This window comes from Cryptomeria japonica, unplaced genomic scaffold (genome assembly GCF_030272615.1).
Source record: "Cryptomeria japonica unplaced genomic scaffold, Sugi_1.0 HiC_scaffold_741, whole genome shotgun sequence".
NCBI lineage: Eukaryota > Viridiplantae > Streptophyta > Pinopsida > Cupressales > Cupressaceae > Cryptomeria > Cryptomeria japonica.
In genome coordinates this window covers 1-9,715 of record NW_026729516.1, presented here as the reverse complement: position 1 = coordinate 9,715, position 9,715 = coordinate 1, and the positions used below count along the sequence as shown (strand labels likewise).

General features: G+C 62.8%; 2 non-coding genes across 2 annotated transcripts; both read left to right on the top strand.

Annotated features, from left to right (window-relative positions):
• Positions 1–1,234: 1,234 nt before the first annotated feature.
• Positions 1,235–1,353, top strand: LOC131872716 (5S ribosomal RNA). Its single transcript, XR_009370825.1, has one exon. It is a non-coding gene; the product is annotated as a 5S ribosomal RNA (ribosomal RNA).
• A 7,818-nt stretch (positions 1,354–9,171) lies between these two features.
• On the top strand, positions 9,172–9,290 carry LOC131872709 (5S ribosomal RNA). The gene has a single exon (XR_009370819.1). It is a non-coding gene; the product is annotated as a 5S ribosomal RNA (ribosomal RNA).
• Positions 9,291–9,715: the final 425 nt, after the last annotated feature.

The following is a 9,715-nucleotide window of genomic DNA, read 5'->3' as shown; positions in this document are numbered from 1 at the left end:
GGTCACGGGGTGGGTCCTAGGGTGGGTAACGGGGTGGGTACTAAGGTGCGTGCCAAGGTGGGTCATAGGGTGGGTGCCAAGGTGGGCACCAGGGTGGGTGTGCACCAACCCTAGCCAGGGTAGGTCACGGGGTGGTTGTCGGGGTGGGCGTCAAGGAGCCAAGGTGGGTGGCAAGTAGCCAAGTTGCGTGCCAAGGTGGGTGTCGGGGTGGGTGCCAAGGATCCAAGGTGGGTGCCAAGGAACCAAGGTGGGTGTCTGGGTGGGTGCCGAGGTGGGAGCCAGGGTGGGTCCCAAGGTGAGTGCAAAGGTGGGTGCCAGGGTCAAGGTGAGTGCCAATGTGGGTTCCAAGGTGCCAGGGTCAGGGTGAGTGCCAATGTGGGTTCAAAGGTGCTAAGTTGGGTGCGAGGTTGGGTGCGAGGGTGGGTGGGTGCCAAGGTGTGCTAGGTGGAAGCCCGGGTGGGTCGGCATCCCATGGGTGTCGAGTTGGGTGCCTGATGGGTGCTTCTTGTCAAGTTTTAGTCGTCGGGACTCATTTCGAGCCTTAGAGGTCGTTTCTTGTCCGGTTGCCCTGTCTTCGACCTGGGAACCCAATTTTGGTCCTCGGGTCCCATTTTTTTTTGTCTCGCATCCCACTTTTGGCCTGTGGCCTTTTCGGGGTCGATTCTCGTTTTGGGCATCAGAGCATGTTTCTTCTCCTAAAACCCAATATTTGTTTATTAAGTCTCGGAACACATTTTTGTTCTCGTGGACCCATCATGGGTCTTGGAACGCATTTGTGGTCCTTGGGTCCCATTTTGCATCCCGAAACTTGTGTTTTGGTGCTTGATCCCTATTTTGGGTGCCCACCTTGCACCAAGTGCGCACCCGGGGCAAACCGAGCGCCTTGGTGCACCGGGGCAAGATCGAGCGTGCACCCGAGGCGCCCCGAACATGCACCAAGGTGCACTCGGCCCACATGTGAGCGCAGGTCGTTGCGCCCGAGGTGGTGTGTGGGCACCGCGTTGCAGACGGGACACTGCACGCACACGACGCCCCCTCCAGGTGCACGCACGTAGGCCGGGCCGGGTGCACACCCGACGCCCTAGCAAGGTGCGCGCACCCGGGCAGGGCTCACACTTGGCGAACGGGGCGCACTTCGCGAGGGAGGGTGTGCACCTCGACGGGGGTGGGTGGCCGGGGTGGATTCGCACGTGGGTCGCGGTTTGCTAAGTACACACTGCGACAAGCTCATAACGGGTGCGATCATACCAGCATTAGTGCACCGGATCCCATCAGAACTCCGCAGTTAAGCGCGCTTGGGCCGGAGTAGTACTGGGATGGGTGACCTCCCGGGAAGTCCCGGTGTTGCACCCTTTTTTAGTTTTTCGCCGGGCGTCGCAATGCTATTTGAATAAACCTTTTGCCCGTTTGCGTTCTCGTCGGGGCCGGGCCGGGCCGGGGTGCGCTGCCCGCACTACCGCGCGCGCTGGGGGCGACACCGAGCGCGCACCCGAGGCACCCCGAGCACACAGGCCACGGTGCAACCCGGGCGTTGTGCGCGCACCCCGGTGCGCCCGAGGTGCTGCGCGCGCACCCAGGTGAAATCGGTGTGCACCTCGGCCAGTGCGCGCTCGGTCGAGTCGCGCACGTTGGCCAAGGTGCACGGTGATGTTTCTTACTCTAAGGTTCCGCACCAGACGCCCGGGACAGGTGAGCGAAGCTGGGCGGGGCCGGGTGCGCGGCCGGGGCAGGTGCACGCAGCTGGAGAGAGCTTTGGAGCACACTTCGGAGCGCACCAATGATGCGCTCCATTCAAAAGTTTCCTGAAAAGGCAAAAAAAGTTGAGATTATAGAATTTCCCACTTGAGAGATTGTAAAAAAAAAAAATTTAAAATGAAGGAAACGCGGGTGCCAAGGTGTGCGCAGCCCAGCCAAGGTGTGCGCACCAAGGCGCCCACCCTGGCGAAGGTGCACGCAAGGTGCGCACCCGAGGCAAACCGGACAATTAACCCAACTTTCGACTTCGCGCGCACCTTGGAGCGCACTTCGGAGCGCTCCTTGGTGCGCACCAATCTTGGGCACCTCGGAGTGCACCATGGCGCCCACCAAGGTGCGCACCCGGGGCAAACCGAGCTCCGACTTCGTGCGCACCTTGGAGCGCACGAAAGGTGCGCACCATGGCGCCCACCAAGGTGCGCAGCCCAGCCAAGGCGTGCGCATCAAGGTGCGCACCCTGGCGAAGGTGCGCACCCGGGGCAAACCGAGCTCCGACTTCGTGCGCACCTTGGAGCGCACAAAAGGTGCGCAACCCAGCCAAGGTGTGCGCACCCCGGTCAAACCGAGCTCCGAATCGTGCGCACCAGAGGTGCACGCCATCGTGCGCACCTTGGAGCACACTTCGGAGCCCTCCTTGGTGCGCGCCGATGTTGCGCACCTCGGAGCGCACCCGGGGAAAACAATGCAATTAACCCGACTTTCGACTTCGTGGGCACCTCGGAGCGCTCTCGGGTTCGCACCTCGGAGCACACCGAGGTGCGCACCTTTGATGCGCTGCCTTCACCAATTTCCAGAAAAGGCAAGAAAACATTGAGAAGGTGTGCGCACCGAGGTGCCCACCCTGGCGAAGGTGCACGCGAGGTGCGCACCCGGGGCAAACCGGGCTCCGACTTCGTGCACGCCGCACCTTGGAGCACACTTCGGAGCGCTCCTTGGTGCGCACCAGGGCGCGCAACCCAGCCGAGGTGCCCACCCCGGCGAAGGTGCACGCGAGGTGCGCACCCGGGGCAAACCGGGCTCCGACTTCGTGCACGCCATGGTGCCCACCGCGGCGAAGGTGCACGCGAGGTGCGCACCCGGGGCAAACCGGGCTCCGACTTCGTGCACGCCGCACCTTGGAGCACACTTCGGAGCGCTCCTTGGTGCGCACCATGGTGCCCACCAGGGCGCGCAACCCCGCCGAAGGTGCACGCGAGGTGCGCACCCGGGGCAAACCGGGCTCCGACTTCGTGCACGCCGCACCTTGGAGCACACTTCGGAGCGCTCCTTGGTGCGCACCATGGTGCCCACCAGGGCGCGCAACCCCGCCGAAGGTGCACGCGAGGTGCGCACCCGGGGCAAACCGGGCTCCGACTTCGTGCACGCCATGGTGCGCACCGCGGCGAAGGTGCGCACCCGGGGCAAACCGGGCTCCGACTTCGTGCACGCCGCACCTTGGAGCACACTTCGGAGCGCTCCTTGGTGCGCACCAGGGCGCGCAACCCAGCCGAGGTGCCCACCCCGGCGAAGGTGCACGCGAGGTGCGTACCCGGGGCAAACCGGGCTCCGACTTCGTGCACGCCGCACCTTGGAGCACACTTCGGAGCGCTCCTTGGTGCGCACCATGGTGCCCACCAGGCCGCGCAACCCAGCCAAGGTGTGCGCACCAAGGTGCACGCGAGGTGCGCACCCGGGGCAAACCGGGGTCCGACTTCGTGCACGCCGCACCTTGGAGCACACATCGGGGCGCTCCCGGGTTCGCACCGGCGTTGCGCACCGTGGTGGGCACCTCGGAGCACACCAAGGTGGGCAGCGAGGTGCGCACCTTTGATGCGATGCCTTCACTAATTTCCATAAAAGGCAAAAAAAAAACGAGATTTTAAAATTTCCGTTTTGAAAGATAGTGAGAAAAAGGGAATGCTGGTGCCATCTTGAGCCCGCCCTGGTGCGCAGCCCAGCCAAGGTGTGCGCACCAAGGTGCCCACCCTGGCGAAGGTGCGCGCCCGGGCAATTAATCCAACTTCCAACTTCGCGCGCGCCAGGGTGGGAGCGCACCCAACAACCGGGCCTGGGAAGAGCCAATGCGAGAAACCCCACCAAACGCTCTGACAAAAAAAGAGGGGGCGCTCCAGTAACCCCGCTTCGGAGCGCACCCTGGGCAAACCCAGCCAAGGTGCCCACCCCGGCCAAGGTGCAGGCGAGGTGCGCACCCGGGGCAAACCGGGCTCCGACAACGTGCACGCCGCACCTTGGAGCACACTTCGTAGCGCTCCCGGGTGCGCACCTCAGAGCACACCAAGGTGGGCAGCGAGGTGCGCACCTTTGATGCGCTGCCTTCACTAATTTCCAGAAAAGGCAAAAAAAAAAGGAGATTTTAAAATTTCCGTTTTGAAAGATAGTGAAAAAAACGGAACGCGCGTGCCATCTTGAGCCCGCCCTGGTGCGCAGCCCAGGTAAGGTGCCCACCCTGGCAAAGGTGCGCACCCGGGCAATTAACCCTACTTCCGACTTCGTGCGCGCCAGGGTGGCAACCGGGCCTCGGAAGAGCCAATGCGAGAAACCCCACCAAACGCTCCGACAAAAAAAGAGGCGGCGCTCCAATAACCCCGCTTCGGAGCGCAGCCGGGGCAAACCCAGCCAAGGTGCCCACCCCGACGAAGGTGCACGCGAGGTGCGCACCCGGGGCAAACCGGGCTCCGACAACGTGCACGCAGCACCTTGGAGCACACTTCGAAGCACTCCCGGGTGCCCACCGGCGTTGCGCACCGTGGTGGGCAGCGAGGTGCGCACCTTTGATGCGCTGCCTTCACTAATTTCCAGAAAAAGGCAAAAAAAAATGAGATTTTAAAATTTCCGTTTTGAAAGATAGTGAAAAAAAAGGAACGCGGGTGCCATCTTGAGCCCGCCCTGGTGCGCAGCCCAGGCAAGGCATGCGCACCAAGGTGCCCACCCGAGGTGCACACCCGGGGCAAACCGGGCTCCGACTTCGTGCAGGCCGCACCTTGGAGCACACTTCGGAGCGCTCCTTGGTGCGCACCATGGTGCCCACCAGGGCGCGCAACCCAGCCAAGGTCTGCACACCAAGGTGCCCACCCCGGCGAAGGTGCACGCGAGGTGCGCACCCGGGGCAAACCGGGCTCCGACTTCGTGCACGCCATGGTGCCCACCGCGGCGAAGGTGCACGCGAGGTGCGCACCCGGGGCAAACCGGGCTCCGACTTCGTGCACGCCGCACCTTGGAGCACACTTCGGAGCGCTCCTTGGTGCGCACCATGGTGCCCACCAGGGCGCGCAACCCAGCCAAGGTGTGCGCACCAAGGTGCACGCGAGGTGCGCACCCGGGGCAAACCGGGGTCCGACTTCGTGCACGCCGCACCTTGGAGCACACATCGGAGCGCTCCCAGGTTCGCACCAGCGTTGCGCACCTTTGATGCGCTGCCTTCACTAATTTCCAGAAAAGGCAAAAAAAAACGAGATTTTAAAATTTCCGTTCTGAAAGATAGTGAAAAAAACGGAACGCGGGTGCCATCTTGAGCCCTTCCTGGTGCGCAGCCCAGGCAAGTTGTGCGCACCAAGGTGCCCACCCTGGCGGAGGTGCGCGCCCGGGGCAATCCGGGCTCCGACTTCGTGCACTGCATGGTGCCCACCAAGGCGCGCAACCCAGCCAAGGTGCCCACCGCAGCGAAGGTGCACGCGAGGTGCGCACCCGAGGTGCACACCCGGGGCAAACCGGGCTCCGACTTCGTGCACGCCGCACCTTGGAGCACACTTCAGAGCGCTCCTTGGTGCGCACCAGGGCGCGCAACCCAGCCGAGGTGCCCACCCCGGCGAAGGTGCACGCGAGGTGCGCACCCGGGGCAAACCGGGCTCCGACTTCGTGCACGCCATGGTGCCCACCGCGGCGAAGGTGCGCACCCGGGGCAAACCGGGCTCCGACTTCGTGCACGCCGCACCTTGGAGCACACTTCGGAGCGCTCCTTGGTGCGCACCATGGTGCCCACCAGGCCGCGCAACCCAGCCAAGGTGTGCGCACCAAGGTGCACGCGAGGTGCGCACCCGGGGCAAACCGGGGTCCGACTTCGTGCACGCCGCACCTTGGAGCACACATCGGGGCGCTCCCGGGTTCGCACCGGCGTTGCGCACCGTGGTGGGCACCTCGGAGCACACCAAGGTGGGCAGCGAGGTGCGCACCTTTGATGCGATGCCTTCACTAATTTCCATAAAAGGCAAAAAAAAAACGAGATTTTAAAATTTCCGTTTTGAAAGATAGTGAGAAAAAGGGAATGCTGGTGCCATCTTGAGCCCGCCCTGGTGCGCAGCCCAGCCAAGGTTTGCGCACCAAGGTGCCCACCCTGGCGAAGGTGCGCGCCCGGGCAATTAACCCAACTTCCAACTTCGCGCGCGCCAGGGTGGGAGCGCACCCAACAACCGGGCCTGGGAAGAGCCAATGCGAGAAACCCCACCAAACTCTCTGACAAAAAAAGAGGGGGCGCTCCAGTAACCCCGCTTCGGAGCGCACCCTGGGCAAACCCAGCCAAGGTGCCCACCCCGGCCAAGGTGCAGGCGAGGTGCGCACCCGGGGCAAACCGGGCTCCGACAACGTGCACGCCGCACCTTGGAGCACACTTCGTAGCGCTCCCGGGTGCGCACCTCAGAGCACACCAAGGTGGGCAGCGAGGTGCGCACCTTTGATGCGCTGCCTTCACTAATTTCCAGAAAAGGCAAAAAAAAAAGGAGATTTTAAAATTTCCGTTTTGAAAGATAGTGAAAAAAACGGAACGCGCGTGCCATCTTGAGCCCGCCCTGGTGCGCAGCCCAGGTAAGGTGCCACCCTGGCAAAGGTGCGCACCCGGGCAATTAACCCTACTTCCGACTTCGTGCGCGCCAGGGTGGCAACCGGGCCTCGGAAGAGCCAATGCGAGAAACCCCACCAAACGCTCCGACAAAAAAAGAGGCGGCGCTCCAATAACCCCGCTTCGGAGCGCAGCCGGGGCAAACCAAGCCAAGGTGCCCACCCCGACGAAGGTGCACGCGAGGTGCGCACCCGGGGCAAACCGGGCTCCGACAACGTGCACGCAGCACCTTGGAGCACACTTCGAAGCACTCCCGGGTGCCCACCGGCGTTGCGCACCGTGGTGGGCAGCGAGGTGCGCACCTTTGATGCGCTGCCTTCACTAATTTCCAGAAAAAGGCAAAAAAAAATGAGATTTTAAAATTTCCGTTTTGAAAGATAGTGAAAAAAAAGGAACGCGGGTGCCATCTTGAGCCCGCCCTGGTGCGCAGCCCAGGCAAGGCATGCGCACCAAGGTGCCCACCCGAGGTGCACACCCGGGGCAAACCGGGCTCCGACTTCGTGCAGGCCGCACCTTGGAGCACACTTCGGAGCGCTCCTTGGTGCGCACCATGGTGCCCACCAGGGCGCACCCGAGGCAAACCGGGCTCCGACTTCGTGCACGCCGCACCTTGGAGCACACATCGGAGCGCTCCCAGGTTCGCACCAGCGTTGCGCACCTTTGATGCGCTGCCTTCACTAATTTCCAGAAAAGGCAAAAAAAAACGATATTTTAAAATTTCCGTTCTGAAAGATAGTGAAAAAAACGGAACGCGGGTGCCATCTTGAGCCCTTCCTGATGCGCAGCCCAGGCAAGTTGTGCGCACCAAGGTGCCCACCCTGGCGGAGGTGCGCGCCCGGGGCAAACCGGGCTCCGACTTCGTGCACTGCATGGTGCCCACCAAGGCGCGCAACCCAGCCAAGGTGCCCACCGCAGCGAAGGTGCACGCGAGGTGCGCACCCGAGGTGCACACCCGGGGCAAACCGGGCTCCGACTTCGTGCACGCCGCACCTTGGAGCACACTTCAGAGCGCTCCTTGGTACGCACCAGGGCGCGCAACCCAGCCAAGGTGCTCACCCCGGCGAAGGTGCACGCGAGGTGCGCACCCGGGGCAAACCGGGCTCGGACTTCGTGCACGCCGCACCTTGGAGCACACATCGGAGCGCTCCCGGGTTCGCACCAGCATTGCGCACCTTTGATGCGCTGCCTTCACTAATTTCCAGAAAAGGCAAAAAAAAGAAAAAAATGAGATTTTAAAATTTCCGTTTTGAAAGATAGTGAAAAAAACGGAACGCGGGTGCCATCTTGAGCCCGCCCTGGTGTGCAGCCCAGGCAAGTTGTGCGCACCAAGGCACCCACCCTGGCCAAGGTGGGTCACGGGGTGGGTCCTAGGGTGGGTAACGGGGTGGGTACTAAGGTGCGTGCCAAGGTGGGTCATAGGGTGGGTGCCAAGGTGGGCACCAGGGTGGGTGTGCACCAACCCTAGCCAGGGTAGGTCACGGGGTGGTTGTCGGGGTGGGCGTCAAGGAGCCAAGGTGGGTGGCAAGTAGCCAAGTTGCGTGCCAAGGTGGGTGTCGGGGTGGGTGCCAAGGATCCAAGGTGGGTGCCAAGGAACCAAGGTGGGTGTCTGGGTGGGTGCCGAGGTGGGAGCCAGGGTGGGTCCCAAGGTGAGTGCAAAGGTGGGTGCCAGGGTCAAGGTGAGTGCCAATGTGGGTTCCAAGGTGCCAGGGTCAGGGTGAGTGCCAATGTGGGTTCAAAGGTGCTAAGTTGGGTGCGAGGTTGGGTGCGAGGGTGGGTGGGTGCCAAGGTGTGCTAGGTGGAAGCCCGGGTGGGTCGGCATCCCATGGGTGTCGAGTTGGGTGCCTGATGGGTGCTTCTTGTCAAGTTTTAGTCGTCGGGACTCATTTCGAGCCTTAGAGGTCGTTTCTTGTCCGGTTGCCCTGTCTTCGACCTGGGAACCCAATTTTGGTCCTCGGGTCCCATTTTTTTTTGTCTCGCATCCCACTTTTGGCCTGTGGCCTTTTCGGGGTCGATTCTCGTTTTGGGCATCAGAGCATGTTTCTTCTCCTAAAACCCAATATTTGTTTATTAAGTCTCGGAACACATTTTTGTTCTCGTGGACCCATCATGGGTCTTGGAACGCATTTGTGGTCCTTGGGTCCCATTTTGCATCCCGAAACTTGTGTTTTGGTGCTTGATCCCTATTTTGGGTGCCCACCTTGCACCAAGTGCGCACCCGGGGCAAACCGAGCGCCTTGGTGCACCGGGGCAAGATCGAGCGTGCACCCGAGGCGCCCCGAACATGCACCAAGGTGCACTCGGCCCACATGTGAGCGCAGGTCGTTGCGCCCGAGGTGGTGTGTGGGCACCGCGTTGCAGACGGGACACTGCACGCACACGACGCCCCCTACAGGTGCACGCACGTAGGCCGGGCCGGGTGCACACCCGACGCCCTAGCAAGGTGCGCGCACCCGGGCAGGGCTCACACTTGGCGAACGGGGCGCACTTCGCGAGGGAGGGTGTGCACCTCGACGGGGGTGGGTGGCCGGGGTGGATTCGCACGTGGGTCGCGGTTTGCTAAGTACACACTGCGACAAGCTCATAACGGGTGCGATCATACCAGCGTTAGTGCACCGGATCCCATCAGAACTCCGCAGTTAAGCGCGCTTGGGCCGGAGTAGTACTGGGATGGGTGACCTCCCGGGAAGTCCCGGTGTTGCACCCTTTTTTAGTTTTTCGCCGGGCATCGCAATGCTATTTGAATAAACCTTTTGCCCGTTTGCGTTCTCGTCGGGGCCGGGCCGGGCCGGGGTGCGCTGCCCGCACTACCGCGCGCGCGGGGGCGACACCGAGCGCGCACCCGAGGCGCCCCGAGCACACAGGCCACGGTGCAACCCGGGCGTTGTGCGCGCACCCCGGTGCGCCCGAGGTGCTGCGCGCGCACCCAGGTGAAATCGGTGTGCACCTCGGCCAGTGCGCGCTCGGTCGAGTCGCGCACGTTGGCCAAGGTGCACGGTGATGTTTCTTACTCTAAGGTTCCGCACCAGACGCCCGGGACAGGTGAGCGAAGCTGGGCGGGGCCGGGTGCGCGGCCGGGGCAGGTGCACGCAGCTGGAGAGAGCTTTGGAGCACACTTCGGAGCGCACCAAT